The sequence below is a fragment of the Lissotriton helveticus genome, chromosome 8, assembly GCF_964261635.1.
Source record: "Lissotriton helveticus chromosome 8, aLisHel1.1, whole genome shotgun sequence".
In the NCBI taxonomy this organism is placed as follows: Eukaryota; Metazoa; Chordata; class Amphibia; order Caudata; family Salamandridae; genus Lissotriton; species Lissotriton helveticus.
In genome coordinates, this window is record NC_136069.1 from 1,654,802,294 (window position 1) to 1,654,827,860 (window position 25,567).

The window sequence follows — 25,567 nt, forward strand, 5'->3', positions numbered from 1 at the left end:
AGTGCTGAAAGGTGCAGGTACTCTCCCATCAAAAGTAATGAGCAGTGCTGAGAAGTGCAGATGCTCGCCCTTTAAAAGTATTGAACAGTGCTGAAAGGTGCAGGTACTCTCCCGTTAAAAGTATTGAGCAGGGCTGAGAAGTGCAGGTACTTTCTCGTTAAAAGTATTGAGCAGTACTGAGAAGTGCAGGTACTCTTCCATTAAAAGTATTGAGCAGTGCTGATAAGTGCAGGTACTCTTCCATTAAAAGTATTGAGCAGTGCTGATAAGTGCAGGTACTCTTCCATTAAAAGTATTGAGCAGTGCTGATAAGTGCAGGTACTCTTCCATTAAAAGTATTGAGCAGGGCTGATAAGTACAGGTACTCTCCCGTTAGAAGTATTGAGCAGTGCTGATAAGTGCAGGTACTCTTCCATTAAAAGTATTGGGCCGGGCTGAGAAGTGCAGGTACTTTCTCGTTAAAAGTATTGAGCAGTGCTGATAAGTGCAGGTACTCTTCCGTTAAAAGTATTGAGCAGGGCTGAGAAGTGCAGGTACTTTCTCGTTAAAAGTATTGAGCAGTACTGAGAAGTGCAGATGCTCGCCCTTTAAAAGTATTGAACAGTGCCGAGAAGTGCAGGTACTCTTCCGTTAAAAGTATTGATCAGTGCTGAGAAGTGCAGGTACTCTTCCATTAAAAGTATTGAGCAGTGCTGAGAAGTGCAGGTACTCTCCCATTAAAAGTATTGAGCAGTGCTGAGAAGTGCAGGTACTCTCCCATTCAAATCAAAGAAGTGCAGGTACTCTCCCGTTAAAAGTACTGAGCAGTGCTGAGAAGTGCAGGTACTCTCCCATTCGAATTAAAGAAGTGCAGGTACTCTCCCGTTAAAAGTACTGAGCAGTGCTGAGAAGTGCAGGTACTCTCCCATTCGAATTAAAGAAGTGCAGGTACTCTCCCGTTAAAAGTACTGAGCAGTGCTGAGAAGTGCAGGTACTCTCCCATTCGAATTAAAGAAGTGCAGGTACTCTCCCGTTAAAAGTACTGAGCAGTGCTGAGAAGTGCAGGTGCTCTCCCATTCGAATTAAAGAAGTGCAGGTACTCTCCCGTTAAAAGTGCTGAGCAGTGCTGAGAAGTGCAGGTACTCTCCCATTCGAATTAAAGAAGTGCAGGTACTCAGTACCTGATTGTCCCAGTCCATTCAAAGCACTGCCTCTGACTTACAGTGCAGCTGCAGGGAGGATGCAGAGAGAAGTTCGGCTGTATTACCCTCTGTGCTCTGATGCCACGGTGCAGTTGTAGAGAGTATCTGCCTTGTTACCCTCAGTGATCTGACCCCACATTGCAGATGTGCCCACTTGTACTCTGAAACCACAGTGCAGCTGTGGGGAGTATGTGCAGGGTGAACTTCAGTGATCTGCACAGAGCCAGCAGTAGGGAGGAAAAAATAACAAGTACATAACCTAGAGAGCTAGCAGTGAGGAGGTAAACCGTACCTAACCTATGCAGAGCCAGCAGCTAGGGTAAATAACAAGCACCTAACGTATACAGAGCAAAACAACAAGGTTGAAACAAGTACCTAATCTATGCAGCCCCAGCAGCAAGGACACAGTCCCTAACATATACAGACCCCAGGAGCAAGGAGTACACATGTACCTAACATATACAACCCGGGAGGAACACAAGAACTACATAACCTGTACAGAGCCTAGACCCCAGCTGACAGGAGGAAATAGCGCCCAACTTATGCAGCGCCTGGTCCCCAGAGCCGAGGGCTAACATTACCGGAACCCCAAGTCCTTCCTCTAGCAGCCCGTCTAGCACTTTATATCGGTAGATGTACTTGACTAGCCCACGATACCTCCCACCACGGTGTCTAGGCGCTTTATGTGTTGTGCATTGAAATGAATATAAGCCAATGAGCTTGAAACACCTTACATGGTGCAGAATAACTTTGAAGCAGGATCATTAACCTGCGGGGCTACCTTTGCATTAACTTCCAAATCTGGCTGGTGTGTAGAAGTCTTCGTGAAGCTCCTACTTCATGTCCTGGCACTAGCAGCACTATAATATGCCCTGCGGACACCATTCTATTAGCGGGCGCGGAGTGAACATAGGGAAGCGCTAGACATGTTAAAAACAGCTAATAAAAGCGTGCCTCAAATAAGTATGCGGGTTAACCAATATACACACTGCATTTCACTCAGCAAAGTCTCTATGAGTTCATTGCAGGTTTCAGGGGAGTCTGTAGTTTTATTGGTGTTTGTTTGTGAGGGGTTGGTGAAGCGGTGTCCAGTATTCCTTTCAAAATGGGTTGCGTGAGTTAGTGTGAGAGTAAAGTGCGTTTTTGTCAAGGAAGGCCTTTGTAGAGTTTTCGGCGTGCGGGTGGATGCGCCTAGACCCCTTCGATAGGAATATTAAAACTACAAGTCCCAGAATGCAGATGCTGTTGAGCTAAGGTGGTGTCAGCAGCCCAGAATAACCAGTGCTCTTTGGCAGCTACAAAGCACTTCCAGAAGCTGCCCCACTCAAACCCCAAAGCCCCAATCCCAAGCAATCAGATGTGGGGGGGGGGGGGGGGTACTGTGCAGTCCAGGGGTTGACCTTCCTATAACCTGTACTCCATTGTAAAGCAAAATGGCGGGCCCAAAGAGAGCCAGCCAATGGGAACAGCGTCTCGTGTAACAGTTTACACCACTTTAATGGCCGCCGCATGCAGTCCTGCAACCGGCGTGGCGCGCGGCCAGCCCGCTTCATACGAATACAGTATTTACGAGTGTTCTTTGTGCCCAGCTGGGGATTTAGCTTCCACTAATTTCTGTTTCCTGCAGGTTGGGGCTTGGGTGGAAGGACTATTATTGCCTAGTTTTTATAGGGTCTAAGGGACTGGAATTTTGTGGTGGCATTCAGCCAATCAGGGAGTACGATATTAGGAGCGGGGTCGGGGCCAAGCTAGTAGGGAAGTGAGCAGTGTGCCAGGCCTCTGTACCGGAGAAGTATATTTGTCCCCTTCCTCCATGTTTCCTTTTTAAAAAACAATCTTACAAATAATTATTATATTAGGTGTATCTGCAATGCATGATAATATTATAACCCATTGTTAAAGATTATATAGGAGATAAAGTTCCCCCTGCCGCACATAATAAGGATATTCCAAGCCATCGAGGAATCCATAGCCATATAGAGGAACGAGGTCCAAGGCCCAGTTCCTTTCTAAGGTTATGGAACTGTGAGGTGACTTGCAATATCCTTATCTCATACGCCGGGGGTACTTTATCCCATATAGTACCTTGCCACACCATCATCTTTCCCACAAACCACTTAAAACCTTGGTGCCTAATTATTTCATTGATAAAGCGAGCATGTTTGCAAACATGAAGTTTTAAAATAAAAACACCAGTTTAAAATTAAACACACCAAAAGCATTTGAGATATTTGTTGCAAACAGATATTAGAAACAGCTCAGAACCTGTAAAACATACAGAAAGATTCTAGTTTTTGTCTTGAGTGCACACAATAAACATAGTCTCTGTGCTTGTCATTATAAGCTATTAAAATAGAGCAGAAGAAAAGAAACATTCTGTTTTTGTTGCTTTAACCAGATGCTTCAATTATGCTCCTTGAACGTCTGAGCTCGACTGTAATAACTTATAATAGTTGAGTTTTGATGTCTTTTCTTTATAATTGACGACTTGGGGCCATATGTATCAAGCCAAATTGACTTCGCAAACGCCGAAATTCGCAGAATTTCGGCACTTGCGAATGCAATATGGACTAATGGTATGCATCAAAGAAATCTGCTTTAAAAATAAGGAATCGCAAAATTTGCGATTCCTTATCTTGCGATTGCATTTAAGGAATCGCACATTTTGCGATTCCTTAAATGCAATGTAAGAAGCCAAAACAAATAGCAAATTGGCCTTAAGGAATCGCAAATTACCACCAACTTCTAATTGGTGGTAAGTTGCGAATTCCTTTCAAAATGCATATTTTTTCATTTTTCAAAGTGCCATGTGACGCACATACATGCCCTTAGGGCATGTATGTGCGCCACATGTGCACCCATGCAGATTTCAGGAGTGCAACAGGGTGTCCTTTGGACACCCCTGCACCCTTTAAAATATTCTCAATTTGCGATTAGCAAATTGCGAATCGCAAATTTCCCCTTCATTCCTATGGGCCTTCTGGCCCATAGAAATGAATGGGAAATTATTCCTTAATTGCGATTAGCAATTTGCTAATTGCAATTAAGGAATTTTAAGGAATCGCTAAAAAGAAGCGAATTTCTACATACATACCATTTTGCGATTTCTAAATAGCGATTCCTTAAAAATCGCTATTTAGAAATTGCAAAACGGAATGTTGATACATATGGCCCTTGGTGTGTCAAGAGTCGCTAAACGAGTCGCTGATTTTGAAGAAATAAGGGACTGTCGTTTATACAGACATTACAGAATCCCATATATCATAATGTTATATCGTCAAATTCCTTATCATTCATTATAGGCACGGCACGAGCCGCAGGAAAGGGCATATAATGAGGGAGAGGGCCTTTAACAACCAGGATAGCCTGCGGGAGAAGGGCTATAATGCTATTAGTTAAGAAGAAATTCCTTGGTTAACCCCAACGGATAGATTGTGAAAGCCCTTTACTTAGGAAAAGGAACAATCAACAGTTGTGGCCTTGATTTGAAAACATCCCATTATATTTGTTTATATACATGTCCAAAATTAAATTGTTTTAAACACACAAAACGTTTTTGTCAACATGATAGGACGATTTCGCATCAGTAGGCTTTTATTAACATGCATTTCATCTGTAAGTACAACAACTTGCCTCTGCAGTCACACTGACTTCAAAACATGCACATGTGCTAAACTTCATTGGTGACCAAGTAACTGCTAAGCGTGTTCAGCTAGGTAAAAATGGACCTGGATGGAGTAGTTGGGCCATCTACAGTCTTTTTGTTCATGTTTTGAGGGCCTTCGAAACTGGTTAATGCCCTGTAATCATTTGTCACTTCAAGTTATTTTGTAAGTGATCGTTTGAGTAAAGTCAAGAAATTAGAGCGCAGGCACCGGAAGTATGCTGGTAGACAGTGTAAAAAGTGACTGGTGTCTGAATAATCCTATGTGCCAGTTTCTCAATTGGAAACACGCTAAAACAGTCTATTAAGTAGCCACACTTTCTTGTGTTGCGTCTTTTGTAGGTCGAGCTGCGCTGCCGCGAGGCATGCATTAGTGGAGTGTGGCTTTGAAGCCCCGCCCACTCTCCGCCCATATTTTTAATTGGCGTGTGTCATTGTCCTTTGTAAACGCTGACTTCCGAGTCGTTATTTGGCTTGTCAGTCCCTCCTTGGTACCGTCTTGTCTGCATTTGTAACTTCCCATGGCGACTGGCCCTTTAACTTCTGTTGCGACACGGTACGTCTTATTTTAGTCTGTAAGCACTATTATCTTTAATGAGTTTCTCCTACTGCAGGCACGACGTGCTTTCCTCACCATGCACATTTTCACTTCTAAGCAACACCGAACAATGGTGTTTGCTCTGTAAAGTTAAATAGGCCTCAAATTGACAAGAGTTTGAGCTATTGCCGTTGTAAATAACAATAGGTTAAACTCTTGTAAATGCGAGACCTATTGCATTGCAAATGCTTGTTTGGTATGTTTTCACATTAACCTATGACTGACATTAGTTGCATTTGCAGTAGATGTCCTATAAGTCTATAGCTGCTTATCTACCCATACAATTAGTACATCCAATCTTAGCTTGAATAAGGTAACGCTGCTCCATCGACTGCGCTAGCCGTACGTGCAAGGCGCCACGTAGGTGCAGGTACCAACGGTACGTGCCGTCAACGGATTCAGTTAGAGGGATCTACCTGATGCTAAATACTTTACCTGATGTAAAAATGATGTGTTGTTTTCTATTTTAGAAAGTCTTCTTGGGTGGCATTAGTGAAACTATTGTTTTTTAAGGTGTTTGTGGGTCTGTGAATTTTTGTTCTTCATGACTTGTGACAACCTTCTCTTCTTCCTTGCAGGGTTGAAAGTCAAGTTCTGTAAAAGAAGTTGAGAAAGGACCACAGACTACCCCACTACGAAGCAAACCTTCTGGACCAAACCATGGATCATCTACGCGGTCGCGGCCGCTTGAACCTACTGCTGCTCTTGGGCATGTGGGGGCTACTAGGTGGGCAGTGTAACGTCATGCTGGGCACACTGGACCTACAGATTGACGAGGGGCAGCCTACGGGTACAATCATTGGCGACATCAGTGCTGGTCTCCCCCCTGGCTCCAACACCTACATGTACTTCATCTCTGCCCAGGAGGGCAGTGGAGTGACCACTGACCTTGAAATCGACGAGAACACGGGCATCATCAAGACGGCCAAAGTGCTGGACCGCGAGAGCCGGGAGCAGTACAGTTTCATCGCCGTCACAACCGAGGGTGTGACTGTGGAGGTCACTATACACGTCAATGACATCAACGACCACGCCCCAGCGTTCCCCACCAGTCACAGCGTGTTCCGAATCCCTGAGCACACGCCCATTGGTACCCGCTTCCCACTGGATCCAGCCTTCGATGCCGACAGTGGGCAGCTGAACACGCAGGGCTACATCATCAAGAAGGGGAACATTGACCAGGCCTTCAGGCTGGATACCAGGAGAGGCTCCAATGGAGTACTCTACTTGGACCTGGTGGTCAGTGGCGTGCTGGATCGAGAGAACCGCTCCTCCTACTCATTGGTGCTGGAGGCCTATGATGGAGGATCTCCTCACAGGAGTACGCAGATGACCTTGGATATTGTCGTCCAGGATATCAACGATAATGCGCCGGCCTTCAATGAGAGCCGTTACCACACGCTCATCTCGGAGAACTTGAAGCCGGGCAGCAACATCCTGCAGGTGTTTGCCTCCGATGCGGACGAGGGTGAAAACGGGGTGATTATCTATGAGATCAACCGCCGGCAGAGCGACCCCGACAAGTATTTTGAGATTGACTCCAAGACTGGAGTGATCAAGCTGAGCAAGGGGCTGGACTATGAGATGCGTCGGGTCCATGAGCTGGTGGTGCAAGTGAGGGACAACGCTACACACCCGGAGGTTTCCACTGCCTTCGTCTCGATCCACGTGCGGGATTACAATGACAACCAGCCCACCATGACCATCATCTTCCTGAGTGAGGACGGTTCTCCTCAGGTCTCTGAGGGGGCCCAGCCGGGTCAGTACGTTGCCCGTATCTCGGTGTCCGACCCAGACTATGGTGAGTACTCCAATGTAAACGTCTCTCTGGAAGGTGGAGATGGAAAGTTTGCTCTGACCACTAAAGATAACATCATCTACTTGATCATTGTGGACAAACACCTGGACAGGGAAGAGAGGGACTCCTATGAGCTGAGGGTCATGGCCACTGACTCTGGAACCCCTCCGCTGCGGGCAGAGTCCTCCTTTGTCCTTCAGGTTGTGGACGTCAACGACAACCCACCCCTGTTTGACCAGCAGGTCTATAAGCAGACTATCCCCGAGGTAGTGTATCCTGGCAGCTTTGTGCTACAGGTGACTGCAAGGGACAAAGATCAGGGGCCGAATGGGGACATCTACTACAGCATCCTACACAACTCGGATACCAACTCTGATTGGTTCACCATTGACCCTGCCACTGGAATCATCACCACCACCAACCCCCTGGATTATGAGAAGGACCCGCATCCCAAGCTGACCGTGATGGCCACCGATGGGGGCAGCCCCGCGCTCTCCTCCACGGCGGTGGTCAAGGTGGCCCTCCAAGATGTGAATGACAATGAGCCCACCTTCAGCAGCAACTTCTACAATGTGTCCTTGAAGGAGAACACGCCCATCGGGACCTGCTTCCTCCAGGTAAGGATGGAGGCTTTGGTCCTCCCTGTACAAATATTGCCATCCATTGTAGACGCTGAACGCCCTGGCTCATTTGTTTTGAGACTCGTAGGGTCAGCTCTCTTGGGCAACCATTTGTTACCCCTGTGGTTCTCAGACATGCTAATCTGAATCAAGGGAGGTCAGACTAGGGTCATGCAAAGCTTTGTTAGAACATCATGTGGTGCTGATTAGAATGACTATTCTGTAGGCCATGAGTGGGAAGGAATTACAGCACATTCCTTACTCCCCACAAGGCAGATTATGCCAGGTTGGGTCATGTGATGTGGACTTAGATTACGGAGACACACTCGTTCATTCGCGCTCCGTACAATGTTTAGGTATCAGGTACTAGGCCTCAGTCAATAGCTATAGATGTCTAAAGACAGTCTAACCTGCCATTGTCAGACCAGAGCGTAGAAGGTTTAGTCCCAGCCGTAGAGATGCCGGGACTTCCACGGTGCTGGGCTGTGCACTGAGAAGCCCCGGCCACCCAGTGAAGAAGAAGAGCCGCTCGGCCCTCCTCGGGTATTGTATTGTATTGTATATTTGTATAGCGCATATAAACTGTCACCCTATGGGTATCCTGGCGCTCGACCTAGATGGTAAACAGCACGTTAACAGCCTAGCGTTGATAGAGGGAGATCTAATCTTCCATCCTAGGGAACAGCCAAGTTTTCAGCTCTTTTCTAAAGCAGGTCAACGAAAAGGCCTGTCCAATGGACTGAGGTAGATCGGTCCCCAGAATACTACCTGAGAAGGATTCAAGTTGACTTGACTTAGTTTTTTTGTTTTTACATATTTCTAGGATTTTTTTAAAGACTAGGGAGATGATTCTCTTTGGAGTAATGTAAGCAGGAGGTATGTGTTGGGGCTGTGTGTAGATATTGTATAATGTTTTTGCTAGGATTATAACCATTCATTCGTATTTCCATTTTGTTTACATGATGCCTGAAGGACAGTTTGGGGTCCATTTTTGATGTTCAAAGTCCCACCTATCTAGACAATGATGAATGGGGCTGGGCCAGGGGACAAAAAAAGAGAGGTTTTCCCCCTTCACCCCCTTCAACAGAACAACTTCCTTTGAGAAGGACCAGACTTAATGCAAAAGAGACTGTATGTATATATGTATCTGGCATTTGTATAGCACAAACATAGCCGGAAAGATAGCACTCTAGAGGGTCCAAGACAAAATTACAGCCAAGGAGTGATTGAAGAGGAAGCGGGGTTCCTGGAACAGAGCCGTGTTGTTAATGCATTGTGATGTGGTGTTCTTTAAAGAGGTGTGTCTTTAACTCTATCCCAAGTTGGAGCGGCGTTGGGGCGGTCCTGGCGGATACAAGGATGTTGTCGCGGATCTCCTGGGCAGCTTGTTAAGCCAGGGAGGGCAACCTTATTTTGTCTGTTGTGTTTCCCATTGAATCGAAAGAGCTGCCCGGTATCCCTGGCATAGAGACCACACCCATCAGGACCCGCCTCCTATAGGTTAATGCATGGGGCTAGATGACCCACTAGGGGCGCACGCTTTTGAAGAACGAGGGATAGAAAATGGAGCTCAGCTAAACATCCCTTCTTACTCAGTCGGGAGGGATATGACATTTTCCAGTTGTATTTACTGGCGTCTACCTTTCAGAAGGGTTAATTAACTCCCCAATACATGGGTGCAACTGAACTAACAGGACACCATAGTAAATTGTTCGATGAGCGCTTACAAGCATAAAAAGAAAGGGACCTCTACAGCTTCTTCTTGGGTCAGGTAGAACTCTTTCATAGCCGGTTATTGCTGTCCTTGGAGGTGCGGAACCCAGGTAGCTGGTTGTGCTTTGGATGCAGAGGCTGGGTATTTTCAACATGTAAATATGAAGTGCACAGCACAATCAAAATTCCACAGAAAGTTAGTCCATTCTTTCCATATTGCGTCCAAGGTAATCTTTATTTCTCACAGGAATAACATATAACAGCCAACGCGTTTCGTTCACTACATGTGGACTTCATCAGAGCATATTTTTTGTCTTTTAACATATTGAGGCTTGAAGAATGCCCAAATCATCATATAGGACCATATAGATTCCTGATATGGATAATTAGCCTATTCTTCATTGGGTCTCCATGTATTTAGGGGCAAGCAAGACTCATAAACATCCCTGAGTATGTAGCAGGGAGGCACGTTGATACGCGCCGTTTCCCATCTCACAACCTGGTGTCTTGCTGTGAGAGACTGGGTATGTGTTGGCAGATTGTGAGTTCAGCCTATTTGTGCAGTAAGAATAGGATTTGCGGCAGATTCAGTAGATCCACTTCAGCTTTCATCTGGGGCAGGGTGACCGTTGCCTGCTCCAGGAGCTGGGGGCCAGCCTTTGTGGAACAGAGGCCTTGATTACATTGGCTCCATTGGTGTCAATGAGTCATAGGACGGCTTGGCGGCTCAGGCTTGGCAGGCACCCAAACAGGACGATGACGACAGATCTTGGCAAGGATTTCTGTAGGAATAAGCCAGGCGGCGACCTCAGAAAAGAGTTGTGAGCAGAGAGAAGGTCAGCTAGGATCACACACAGGTGAAATGCAACAATTGGTTGTGCCCAAGACATATTGTAGATGTTGACTAACTCTTGGAAGGTTGTCCAACTTGAGTAGATGCAGACCACGTGGGTCTTGGTTCGGTATTTCTTTCCGTCGAAGACCCTGGGCGAGTTTATCGGACAGGGAGTTGGGTTTCCTCCGTTGCCTCTCAAGTGTCTGCATGTTGTTCCTGAGAAGGGTCAGCTCATGGTGGACGTAGTAGAGTTTGATTCATGGTCTGGCAAGGTTGAATGGCCTGGAGTGGAGCCAGGGTCTTCTTGGTCGACATCTCTTCCTGATCCAATGGTGGATTTGAATATCCGGAGGAACGTGTATTCCAGCCACGTCACTACCATCTTGAGATGTGATTTGAAGCTCATTAGCCTATCAGCCTTCATGTTTTTCCAGATGCTGCTGCTGGACCAGCGCCACAGATGGGGGATGTTATGGTGGGAGGAGCCTCATTGAGTTGGTCAAGCGCAATATACACTACAGATTTGAAATAATTTGGTGGAATATTTTTTGTTAAGATATGCTTAGTGCATTTCAGGTCTAACCTCTGTCTCCAAAGCCAGAAATTAAATTTAGGTTTCGAGACAAGTTCACCTGTTGTCCCTGGATCAATATATTGGTGCTACAGATGGATGTCAAAAGGGAATTTTTCGATAGAATATTTTGGACCTAACATAACATAACATGTGTATTTGTAAAGTGCCCGTTCACCCATAGGCATCTTGGCGCTGAATAACAGATGTTTATTGTTACTCAACTCAATGGTACCTACGAAAGTTATGTTCACTTTAGTCATTTTTAGTTTTACGACATTTATTCCCATCCTATGCTTCATGTCGTTAGGGCACTTTTGTTTTAGTTTTCAGGACTAGTTACTTGTGATGTGTGGACTATAAATGCATAATGCATGAGAGCCTGCAGCCTTTTGGCTTTGTCAATGCTTGTTTTGTCATATTTTTGTAAAATTGTGTTGTTGGGGGAGCTGCTTTTCCCTGTCCATTATGAAAAAAAAACCACTGGCCATAGGCAATTGTTTTTGTCCTCAAAACGTTCACATTGGCAGAGTAGTTCCTTGCACTTTACGAAACTATTTTGTGTGAGGAATCGGATGTGCTCCTTGCAAAAGAGCAGAATGCATGGCTCACAGTGAAGTTAGCCAATGGCTGAAGTGTACGACCAACTGCTACTCCATGCTGTAATGATACATATATATAGATATATATATATGTATGTGTGTGTGTGTGGATGTGTGTATATATATATATATATATATATATATATATATATTCACTGAAAAAACCATAGGTTATAGACCATATATAGTTAGGAATTAGCATTTAGAAAACCTTATTTTACTCACACAAAACCATTGAAATTCCATATATAGTTAGTTGCACTAACTATATATCGCGCACCCGCAATCCACTGCTGATGATGTCACATATTACATCATTCATGACATGGTCAGTGACATCACTGATGACATCACTGATGACATCTCAAATGACATCTCAAATGACATCACTGATGACATCACTGATGACATCTCAAATGACATCACTGATGACATCATGACACACCAATACCAGTTACTACATACGCACTCACTGATTCCTACGTCTACACACACATTCACTCATTCACCCATACAATCACTCATACATACAGTCACTCATTATTACAACACTATCATATGCACTCATACACCTATGCAGACAGTCACACACTGCCACTCATCCATGGAGTTACTCACACACCAAGTCAGTCCTGTAAAGAATCAATCACACTTCCATTTCTTCATCTATACAGTTAAACACAGAACATCATACTTCAGTGACATCACTGATGACATCACTAATGACATCTGAAATGACATCACTGATGACATCTCAAATGACATCACTGATGACATCATGACACACCAATACCAGTTACTACATACGCACTCACTGATTCGTACGTCTACACACACATTCACTCATTCACCCATACAATTACTCATACATACAGTCAGTTATTATTAGAACACTATCATATGCACTCATACACCTAGTCAGTCCTGTGAAGAATCAATCACACTTCGATTTCCTCATCTATAGTTAAACACAGAACACCATACTTTTCACACATATACTAACACATACTTACTCTCTTATACAATCACTGATACAAGTACACATTGATATGCACAGAGTCACACACCTCCCAGCCAGCCACACACACACTCAGTCTTCCATACATCCACTCATTCTTCAATATGTAAAACGTATTTAAACTTTACAAAAACACACAGACACTAGATGATGTCATCAGTGATGTCATTTGAGATGTCATCAGTGATGTCATCAGTGATGTCACTGACCATGTCATGAATGATGTAATATGTGACATCATCAGCAGTGGATTGCGGGTGCGCGATATATAGTTAGTGCAACTAACTATATATGGAATTTCAATGGTTTTGTGTGAGTAAAATAAGGTTTTCTAAATGCTAATTCCTAACTATATATGGTCTATAACCTATGGTTTTTTCAGTGAATTTTCAAGGTTTTGTAAATGCTAATTCCTAACTATATATGGTCTATAACCTATGGTTTTTTCTGTGAATTTCATTGGTTTTTTAACAGCTAATATCTGTAGCTGTAAAATGTATTCTTCTTTAAATCCAAAAATATATTTTATATGTTTATGAATAATTTTTTTTTTAAATATTTTTTTTTCTTCGTTCCCGCTTCGCGAATCGGGAAGCTTCCCGTTAGCTGACCTTGATGCCGCGAAATAGACTGCGAGCCGGTAAACGTTTCTTTACCGCAAGTGCCGCGTTAGAAAACAACATCGTGACGCCTCCCGTCCGCATGACGTTTCACGTTGTCGCGTGATACGTCATATGACGTGCTACGTTAGCGAACTGGTACGCGAAGCGAGTCGCAAAGCGCAGGTTTCTGGAAGCAAACCGAGAGGCCCTGCAAAGCGCTTAACGTAAACACAGCAAGTCATGTGACTTGGTAATAACACTTTTCATTGGTTCATTTCACTTTTGGTTTCCTAATGATGTAAGACTAGGTCATATAATCTAAAATGAACACTTTTGATTGGTTGAGAACTCTTGTTTTTCCCAAATGATGAAAATCCCTCCTTCTTTCCTCACTCTGACTTTCATCATTGTGAGAGAAAGACCCTTTGTGATCACTGAGCAATGGCTTCTTTAGTAGCTTCAGCTGGTGCTTCCCCACCACCTCCACCACATCCAAGGAAGAGTGGACCACCTGCTCAAGTTATAATTCAACAAGAAGAGGAAGAAGAGGAACAGGACGACGAGCACGAAGAGAGGCAGTTTTTGCCTGAGCAGCCCAGGACGTCTCACCGGAAAGAAAACTTCATTTGGCAATTTTTTAAAATTCCCAAAGGTCAGAAAAAAGTAAATGCAAGATACGTAACTTGCCTTATATGTCAAGATAGACTGTCCAGAGGGACCGACAAAAAATACAGTTTCGGAAACTACACAATGCATCGCCATATGACTAGGTGGCATCCTAACAACTACAGTGCTGCACAGTTTCGGAACGACCTAGATAATCTCCCTATTATGGCCAGAAGATCTGTTGTACCGGAAGTAACGGGACCAGAGGGCAGGGAGATGGTGCCAAATATACAAATGAAATTTGGTGAAGTAAAACACATCTGCGTATTTTGCGATGGATTCATTTCCTACGGAGAAAGAAGCATCACTCTGATCAACAGAGCTATTGACTATCATATGCAAGTTTGTACGAAACGCCCAAAATAATAAATACTTCTTTTTTTGTTTTGTTGCTCCTGTTGAGCCCTTTACAATGAATCGTTTTCATTGCCCCCTCCAAGAAAAACCCAAAAAAATATAAAACTGTTCAGAAAAATTCAAAAAAAGTAAAAAAATGTTCCGAAAAATAATAAAAAAAATATAAAACAACAAAAACAATTAAAAAAAAAGTTCTTTTCAGAACTACCTCCCCGTTATTAAAAAATTGGTACAATATTTGGAACTGTGCCAACCTCTATTTCTCTTAGTTCGCTTCCCAGTTCGCTCGCCGGTACGCGAACCGGAAGCGAACCAAAAACAGTAAGTATAAGGGAAGGAAACAGACACTTATGTTAAAAGAAAGACAGCTATAGGGGAGTAAACTAGAGATACTATTACCCGTAATCCACTGCTGATGATGTCACATATTACATCATTCATGACATGCTCAGTGACATCATCAGCAGAGGATTGCGGGTTTTTTGGCAACGTGCCTTATCCACGGTTTAATAACGCTGCCTTTTGCTTTATATACGTTTTCAAATTGTATGAAATATATACCAATAGGTCGTTATGAACCTTTAGGTAGTGCTTTTCTTCATGAGGTCTGGTCGCTTCCATACACATACAGATGTTTCAAAGATGATCAAGAAGTTTATCTGAATGGAGAGGAATGCACTGAGACGCCAGATCATTCACTAATGTGTAGGCACATACAGTTACACGGTTCATGCAACAAACACCGACCAAATATGGCTTGCGTGTTGCAAGGCACGCCAGTTCCTGCTATCATCCCCACGTTCAAGTTGTTGGAAAATGGTAGTTATTTGATGCTCAATAATGAAGATTGTTCTGAGTTAATTAAAAGTATTCCTTTTATCGTAACAGTAAGTGAACGGGTTATTTGCTGCAGAAATGTTCTATTTCCTCCCACACATGAACATAGGGAGTTTTCAATCTGGCCACAAATACCAACCTTGGGACAGATTTCAACGGCATGGCAAGAATAAGAGCTCTTTTGTCTCACAGAGAGGTGGCCTTGAGTTCGGCCCGTGAAACTTTCGTGCTTCACATAGCGAACACCCGTACAGAGGTGCAGACCCTTTTCAATTCAGATTTGCCTTTCAATTTCAGCAAGATGGTTCCGACTATCTTTAACGCATCCTCCACAAAGGCCCTGGCGCACTTTTTTAAAGTTGTTACCAGTGGTCTCGTGACTTCATTTGAGAAAATCTTTGGAGTCATCCCTGCTTCCTTTCATTCTATTTTCTCCACTCTGGTTCGTGGATTGGCATTTTTACTTGCATTACCAGCGGACGCTCTTGTGCTTTTTTACATTTTTAAATATGGATGTCCCTCCTATGCAACCTCCCACCCTGCAGCTGCTGACACTGTTCCGCAATCGCATGCTAGAATATTATGGCACAATGCCGTTGGCGATATTAAGCACGGCATATGGATTATCTTTTCGATTCTCCTACTTCACCTGTGTCCAGCCTGTATTTAACTGCCTGACCTGTGATTTCGATTGGGCCATTGATTTGTGTCTCTGCGGACCGGTTTCTCCTGACGTCGACTTTAATCAGCTGATGACTCCTATCATTACTCACGAGTTGGTTTGTCCTGGCGAAAGGATTATGGCTGTGGCATTGATGCATGGACTACTTGGTTCCTGGAATTTACTGGCGGCAGCACAGTCTTTCTTGGAACAGAGCTTTCTTGAAAACCCACCGAGCTGTCCTCTGATGGTGATAGAGGATCCGGTGCTGGGAGAGCACGTATGTTCTTTTCCGCTTTTAAATTGGATGGCTGAACTGTTTTCGGATGAAGACGGTGACTTCCTATTGGAGGCTGTTGCAGCTTATTTTGCATACACAGTTATGTCATAGACCTTTTTCATGTTTGATATGCTGAGTACTAGCATTTCATTGACAATTCATTGACTTATTTGTCAAGTTTTTATTATTTACCTTGCCTATTGGCTTAAGACTCGATAAAGTACTTGGCTGTTTTATTTTTCTTTAGCATTAAATTTTCCTAGTTTTTAATGCTTTACCTTGAGGACCGTCCACATATAAACTTGCAATCTGCTCTCATGAGATGGCACTTCTATTATCTTATTCAGTTCGTTTCCGGATCATGGGGAGGTGTCATCTAGGTCCTGGATATCTTTACACCGTGTTAAGTTAGCATGGGCTCATTACCGGTTTAAACGCCATTTTTCCTTTTTTGCAACTTCTGCACACGACACTTAGTTGTTGCTTTAGCTTTCCACCTAGTAGTTCATCGTGGTTTACATGAGAATAATATGTTATTGCTCTACTATCTGCTTTGCTTGTTAAACTATATCTGTACAGCGAGTGCTAAAGTTTCAAGAACAACACGATACAGAATTGTTATGAGGTCTGATCTCCACGACTTCATACTCATAACATAAGTGCAACTTCTGCCAATTCTGGGCATGAGGCGGGTTTTATATTGCTTTGCCGAACACACATACACAACAGTTGATGCGGTTCACATGAAGAGAGAGCTGGTGTATGCTGATGTGATTCCTTCAAATCTAAGACACTAAAGTATGGGCACGCCCTAAACCAACACAAAGAGACCTTCTTAGCAAATAATATAATATGTGTATTAGGGAGGGTGATATATAAGCAGCCGCGGGCCGTGGAGGGAGTTACGGTGAGGCAGGGAGGCGGGGAGGGGGAGAAGCAGGGTGGAGCCCTCTCTACCTTGCCCCTCCCCCTCCCCGCCTCCCTGCCCCACCGTAACTCCCTCCACGGCCCGCGGCTGCTTATAAGTGTTGCTAACTCTTATTCATTTACAGCATGTTAACATACTATCACCATTCGCTTTTTATGTACTAGTAACTATGCTGGTAATTTTGCTACTGATAATATGTGTACTTGTATTATCTAAGATACTACGCCTGAGAAGACGGCATTAGTAAATAAACATTTCAAATACACATGTGTTCTTCTTAACTCCATGTTCTGGTTTCTAAGAAATATATAACGACCGACTGTTCATGAGTTCCACGTATCCTGAGGTACTATAAGTTCATATTCTGGATTGTCTAAACATTGAGAGTTTGTTATATCCAATGTGACACTGTACCTAGCTTGCTTAGGAGTTTTTGATTACTAACGTGAGTTTTGGGACACCCTAATTCGCCGAGGTTCCAATCCTCTGTCCACAGTTCTGTGTGAGAACAGAAACCCTGCGACAGGGGCACCCCCGACCCTTGCTGGAGCTTCATCACACTTGCGATACAACTCCAGCAATGCGCCACCTTTACGGCACAGATACATCACGCATCTGTGCTGTTTTTGCCCCATGATGCGCCGCATTGTAAATGCAGCACACCATAGGTGACGGAACAGCGGCACAGAATGACTAACACATCCCTGGTGATGCGCCAGTCATCATAAATGTATCCCTATGCTTCTTATCTTGTTAGAGATGAACCGCCATATGTATCATCAAAGTTTTTTGCATTTCCTAAATAGCGAACTTTAAGGAATAAATAGCAATTCTTTACCATTCCTAGTTTGCGATTAGCTATTTGCTAATTACAAATTACCCATTCATTTCCTTCATTTCCATAGGGTGGTTGGACTCACTTTTAGCTCGAACGGCTGAATGGATTTCCACGAAACTTGGCAAAATTGTAGGGACTGGTAGCCCGATGTGCCTTTGCTATGTCTCAAGATATATGCTCCAGTGGTTTTTACGAAAATTAACTTTGAAAAATATATATTGGGCTACATTGGCCTATATATATGTTGGAGCCCAAATGTAGCCCAATGTAGCCCAATGAAGCCCAATGTAGCCCAATGTAGCCCAAAGATGGCCGCCAGACACACAAAAAAACAAATGTAGCCCAAATATCAGCCAGATGTAGCCCAACTATAGCCCAGTGACAGAATGACCAATCAGCTTCGCAAACCTCCGTTACGCGAAGCGGAGCGCTGTTACAGATATATATCTTTTTTTGAACGTTAATTTCTCAAAATCCACTGGAGCACATATATTGAGACCTAGCAAAGGCATATCGGGCTACCAGTCCCTAATATTTTGCCAAGTTTCGTGCAAATCCATTCAGCCGTTCGATTATTATTATTATTATTTTTTTTTGCCCCGCGGGGCCCTTTTAAAACCTCCACATCAAACCTAGGGGGTCAGCGAGGATCTACTATGCCCCCTTATAGTTATTTCCCCCTTTGTTTTGACCTCCTCTTGTCTCTCGATCCTACCGAGAGACAAGATGGCGGCCGCTACGGACTTTTTGGAATGTTGACAGACGCCGGAGAACCAATCAGCTTCGCTTCACAAAGCTCCGTTGCGCGAAAAGTACGCGTCCTGGGACGCTGCCAGGTCCGCTGTTACAGATATATATCTTTTTTTAAACGTTAATTTCTCAAAATCCACTGGAGCACATATATTGAGACCTACAAAAGGCACATCGGGCTACCAGTCCCTACAATTTTGCCAAGTTTCGTGCAAATCCATTCAGCCGTTCGGGCTAAAAGTGAGGCCAACAGCCCTATGGAAAACTCAATGTTAAAAACACGTTTTGGGACCCCCCTTTTTTCTCGGCCCCCCCTTGACGAACCCCCCCCAAATTTTCAAGGGCTGCTCAGAAACAAAATGTGCCATTTTCCTGAAAATTTCAGCCAATTCCGTCCACAAACGCCAAAGTTATTAGACATAGAATTTTCAAAAATCCCATAGAGAAAAAATCCTAACTATATATACCTACTGGCGACCGCCAGTAGGTAATATATATATATATATATATATATATATATATATATATATATATATATATATATATACTAAAAAGGTCTAGGGTAATGCCAGACCTAAACAGTGGTATCTAAACCGCTAATTACATTGTCATTGTAACATCCCACTCACCTGTAACAAGAAGTTACGCGGCTGCTCAACTCTAATCACTTATTACTGTTGAGGTGTGACGTCAGAGCCAGCAGACAGCTGCTGTTCAAACAATGGAATGAAGAGTGTTTTCCAGAAATGAACAATCATTAGCAAAAAAAATATTTTATGGTGGCATGTTTTGTTTTTGTATGATATAGTTAATTGCGCCTAGGCAGAAATATGAACTATAAATATTTTTAAAAGTCCCTTAGATTAACAATGTTTTCGTAGCTGTATGCTGGAGTGTTCAATTTAGCTCTACAGATTCTGCGTTCTGCGAGAGACCAGGGGAGGAAGCTTTTTGGGGCAAGGGTAATGGAACGGCTACGTAGTAAGGAATACAGTACACCCTACCCTACAGTATAAGGCAATTGTAAGTCACCTCTGAATTCAAAGCCAACCATGTTTATTGTTTCTGCTTACAAATATGAGCCATATAACATATAAATCCATCATATTTCAAAAATATAATCAAAACTTTTAAAATTGTGTTGCATAACGCATTGGCAATAAACCTGATGTTTTTCAAATGAAATGTATACCAAATAAAGCAATCCGTGTGGATATATAAGTGTAGGGCAATCCCCGTCTCCAGCTCAATGTAGTCTGTACTGCAGCCTCCCTGGTTTTTATCGTTCCATAGAGCATGGGCACAGCAGAAGCCACGCCTTCCAAAGGACACAGTGCTGTATGCTAGCGCCTCTCGACATCAAGGCGCTTGACCACAGACTATAACTATAACTCAGACAAACCTCCTCCAGTTTATGGGTACAACCGTACAAACCTTATAGTCATGGTAGGTTTAAGACCGTATCATTTGAAATCACCAGTATTAACACTTTCGGTGCTCATGACGACCTCAGCTCGTGATAACCGCCGCAGAACGCCCACGCGGGGATAATTCCCCTCCTGTGTTCCATTAAGTGGACGGAGTCATGACGATCTCAGCTCGTCACCGTGCAGCATGACGAGCACCGCGGCGATGACGAGCACCGCGGCGCCGTGCGCGGCCCCCCTCCCCCCGCTTCGTGGGGGAATTCATCCCGCGGTAAAGGGGTTAATAAGTAAGTCAGTCGAGTTCACACAACAGCTGCCTTACTCTTCCCCTAAAGTACAAGTACGCACAGCTAAAAATGTATTTCATAATTATGTTAATTTCCAGACTTTGCTTAGCCCGTAAGAAGGTTAGAATTTACAAAATGTATGCAATAAAATACAAAATATTTTAAAATCTTATTATGAATCCCTTCAATGCGTTTCATAAAATGGATGCCTTTGTTGGGTACAATATTTCAGATCCCTCCTCCCAGAGCTCTGCTCTACTAGTTCTTTTATTTTGTATCAGAGGCTTATTGGGCACCCATCCTTCGTAACCACATCCGCCGCCTCCACCCAACAAGACAACGGTGACATAATGTCTCGACTAAACCAAAGACCCTGAAACAGCACTGAGCTCTGGTGCTCATAGAGCACATGGTGTTATAACCAGGGGGGCTGGTTCCAAAGCAAGCTATCTATCTGTATGTACAGCTTGCTTGTTGCCCTCCTGTAAACATCTGCAATACACTTAGAAAAACGTGGATGCCTTCCCAGTGCTTAATTTCAGCCTGTGGATTCTGGTGCTTGACACAGCACTTAATTGTCAACATCGACACTTGTGAGAGCCTGCCACATGGTGGCGCAGTTTGTGTAATTTATAGATGACCACAGCAGGTAATTATTAATTCAATATACATTAAAAATGACTATTACTTGCCCCTAGAAACATTCTTGTAGGTTTGGGGCCCTGGAATAGTCTGAATTGCCACACTTGTAGGTGTGTGATGGTTATTAGTTGTGTTGCTACTGTCTTTGGCAGCATGGCAAGGGCAAATTAAGCACTGCTTTGGGTGCCCGGAAATTCACACCTCACCCTACATAAGTATGTATAATGCAGGGTCTCATATGATTCGGGACACTTCCATACTAGTGTAACACCTTCACAGCTGATGTACTGCCCACCAAGAGTATGTTGTAGCCACATATAGAAGTCTAAAAGTAAACACTAGAGTAAAGTTTGGAATGCACACTAGAGTGCGTGTCATCAATACCGGTCTATTCATAGCCGAATGATCTCATGTCTTTCCAAGCAGCATTCATGGAGGAAGCCAATGGGTTAAAGATGGGTTCAGAGATTGAAGACACAGATTCATGACAGCTTTACAGTGTCTTATGTTATGTTTCTTGAAAGTCCCCTCTGAATGCAATGAACTTCTTAAAGAGCATTTACGTCAGGGGGTACTGTATCCCATGATCTGCCTCGTTTTCTTTATTTTAAGTTCAAGTTTTATTTGATTTATGAAAACTCTCTTTGGATTGTCCTTGTGGGTGGGACCTTGAACATTCTTATTTATATCCTTTTTCATTTCAAGAATGTTTATCTTTCACCCGCAAACCACAATCCTATCCTTAAACATACATGCAACATTTTAGAATCTAGTCCATCGATGTCTCCTACAGATTCAGACTCTTTTCTCAATTCCACAATATGGCATAATACGTTTGTACTGATTTGCGGAAAACCCTTTTTTTGGAAATCTTAGAGACACAAGGGCTTTATCTGGGTACACCAACTTTTTCTTAAGGATAAAGCCATACCCTTCTCACAGGCTAGTCAGCTTTTTGACCTATCTCCCTCTTTCCAGTCTAAATATACTCTTCTGAAACAGGCCCTTTATATTGCCTATGCCCAATTTTTATCTCACAGCCCTCCTGCCCCCTACTCTGTCAACAGTTTACACATTCTCCTTCGCACTTGTCCTCGAGCTTCTACTATTTACACGAGAAGGTAAAATTATCTTGGGAAAGGGATTTAGAGGTGGATTGGCCGATTCTCCTGCAGAACAAAATATGGACTAAAATCCGGAAGTCCTCTAGAGCAGCAAATACTACACAAACAGTCTTTTTCGTTTATAATAGATTTCTGTTCTGTCCGGTTGCCCTAAATAAAAGACATTGATGTTCCCAAATCCTGTTGGACTTGTTCCTCCACATCCGCTGATTTAATTCATTTTCCTTTTGCATGTCCACATGCGTACAATTTCTGGAAAAAACATTTGGTCTCAAATTAACTTATTTTTTGGTTCCAAAATCCCCTTCTCCGTCGTTTACTTATTTTTGGGAAGTTTATCCCCTGCTTGGAAGAATTGTACTTCTTGTATAAAGATTGTATGCCTATAGTTAGCAGTTGCCTTTCAGCAAATTGATTTATGAAAACAAAATTAAACATAATAAAAGTAGAACCACATAAAAAAATAAAATAAAAAATAAAATACCAATCTCTCACTAGCTCCCTCCCTCTCTCTCTCCATCTCTACATCCCCCCTCTCTCAATCCATCTTCTCTCTTCTGCTCTCTCTCTCCCCCGCCTCCTGCTATCTTACATTGCCTCTTTACATTGCTCTTTTCTCGGTGCCCCTCTGCCTGTTGCCCCCTCTCACTGCACTGGTGCCAGGGGTGGCCTTCCCATCATGCCTCGCTCTCCATTTCCGCCTCCCGGCCCCCTCTATTCATCGCCCCTCTGTTTCCTGGCTGCCCCTGCTCTCTTGTCACCAAGAGACGGTCCCGAGGCCCTGGGAATGCCGCCGGGCTCTCTCCCCGAGAGGCCTCTCCCGCTCCTCCTTTCACCCTCGGAGGAGATTCATGCCGTCTTTTGTGTCAGTGAGTGAGCGTGGGCGGAGTCAGGAGGGAAGGTGCCTAGATACCCATGGACTAACAGAAGGCTCGGTGTGCTTTAACCCCTCCCATGCTCGTGACGGAACCGTTCCGTCACAAGCCTCGGGTGGGCTGTGCTGGTGACGGAACGGTTCCGTCACGGCCCGCTCGCCGCACCTGCGCGGCGCGAATTCCGCGCCTGCGCTGAAGGTTCTATTAGGCGGGCAGGGCCGTGACGGAACCGTTCCGTCATAAGCACAGCTCGCCCGCGGGCCGTGACGGAGCGGTTCCGTCACGAGCACGGGACCGCTGCGCGGCCCCGCCTCCCCCTTAGGAATAGCCACCGCAGCGAAGGGGTTAATGTACTTGGGTTCACCTTGCAATAGTGCACTGGGAGGTGTGTGTCTGGTTTCACCATGGACTTGTGCAAGTGCTAGTGCTTTGAAAGCACTATGAGCTAATCAGCAGCTAGTGCAATGGTTGGCTGAGTGCACTTTGGGGACACTATTGTACTGTACTGTACTGTAATTGCATTTGTATAGCGCTTACTACCCCTGACGAGGCGTTAAAGCACTTTTTCGGCGAGTAGCACACTACTCCGGGACCCATAGAGGATTAGTGTTGAATTAGTATAGCGAAACATGCAAGTACATTTCAAGTGGTGGATAGGTTAGTCAGTTATTTGGATTTGGAAGGATAGCAGAAGGATAGAGGAGGGCAAAGGTTTGTATTTATACAGCGCTTGTTACCAGGGCAATGGATAGTGCATGTACTGAGTTTGCTGTTTATGGGTTCCGCATGGATTAGTGCAAGTGTTGGTTAGTGCATGGCGTGCACGATGCGTTCACCCAAGACTTGTGTGCATCCAGGGTTTGCCATGTACCAGTGTAAGTGCTTGTCGTGTGGACTGAGTGAAGTGCAGCCGTGCCACGGTGAGTGTTTGTGTTCAATGTCCCATGGCTTCCTCATGCACTGGGGCAAGGAGTGGGCATTGTAGTATAGTGTAATTCCATTCATGTAGCGCTTAGTGCCCTGATGAGGCATTAAGGCACTTTACTGCTGCCAGCACACTACTCTGGAAGCCAAGATTAGAGGTCAGTCGAGTGGATATTGGGTAGGGTTGGTTGTTGTAGGGTAGTGGGGTGCATTTACTCTTTGTGGTAGATTAAAATAATATGATTTTAGTGTGAGTTCACACATGTGGTCAGTGGGGTCAAACGCCAGAGGGGGTAGATATGTAGGTTGCAGGAGTATGCATGGGTCCCAAAGAACGACAGGTTGAGGTCCATGAAATGAGGTGTGGGCACTCTGCAGGAGTACATTCATAGGGAGTAAGGCAGACAGGCATGAAACGCAGAGTAGGCTTCACTCCGAGAGTAAGGCATGCAGGGGCCGGAGGGTAGGGCAAAGGTCATTCGATAGGCAGAATAGAGAGTGAACATTCAATAGGTTTATGTTGAGATCCATGGTTCACGCGGGGCTTTGGGAACATGGAGGGAGACGCTTTTTCTAGGAGATTGGTGCATCTGAGGATGCAAAAATGTAGAAGGGTACAGAATTAGTTAAAAGTGACGTGGCATACTGTATTTTAACATTGGAGTAGCGTATTACCACCCGTGTGTAAGGCACTCACATGCTTACCTACACAGACGGGCAGCCCGCTACACCGAGTTATGCACACTTATGTGCACAAACCCCTGCCCTGCAGCAGAGACTTAAATATAAATCTACACAAAACACTTACTTAGACATGCGCGGGAAAGAATCGAAACACAATATATCACTGAATGGGTAAGGAGTGGGGCTCGAGGCCATTGCAAGTCCTCTCCGCCAGTTCAATGCCGGCTCCAGTGGTGGGGTCACTATCGACGGATTAATGCCCTCGTGCTGGAGCTCAGCAGCTCATCCTCGTCCTCACACCTTCTCGGTCTGTGCCAAGTGTGTTTTGTCCACCGGGCCCGGGGGTCCTGCCTGAAAACTCAAGGAGGAAGGCCCTCACAAGCCCCCTCTGGGCTCTGTACTTCAACAGCAGCGTGATGGTGCTGAGAGGCGCTCAATCATTCATTCATTCATGAGGACTCAGTAGAGAAGTGCAGACACTTTCTATCTGCCTGACTGGTAGAGCTGTGGAAGCCTCAGTTGCATGCCAGACTGACTCCGCTGCAGCCCTTCCAGCCTTCGAAGGGCAGGCAGTACTGACCCCACTGTTGTCCAGTGCCCCTCTGATGATCAAAAGTACTGCTGGAATGGGGCACATCAACTTTATAAATAAATAAATAAACACACTTAAACCAGGAAGACACATTTCAGGGAGTCATGCGGGGTCTGGAAGAGGCTATGGCTTGTTTTATATTTTCAGGGAGGTCTGCAGAGAAATGAGGCTTTGCTTTCATTTGCAAAGATGTTTCTTTTGGAACATCTGCTGAAAAACAACCCGCGCAATATTATTTTTCCAAATAAAATCTAGTGCAAATTGTGCAGGAAAGGAGTGTGTGTCTGTGACTTGTGCAGCTTGGGCAGGGTTAATAAAAAAAAATGGTGCTTTATCATTTTGCTTTGGTTCCAAAACTCCAAATGGCTTGGTGATGGCAGATGCATTATTACCCTGTGTTATCACAAATTGTGATTAGGCAGTTACTGCACCTGGCATACGTAGAATGAAGGCCTTTGTGTTTTCCTCCTGTACAGCTCCACTGTGCATAGAA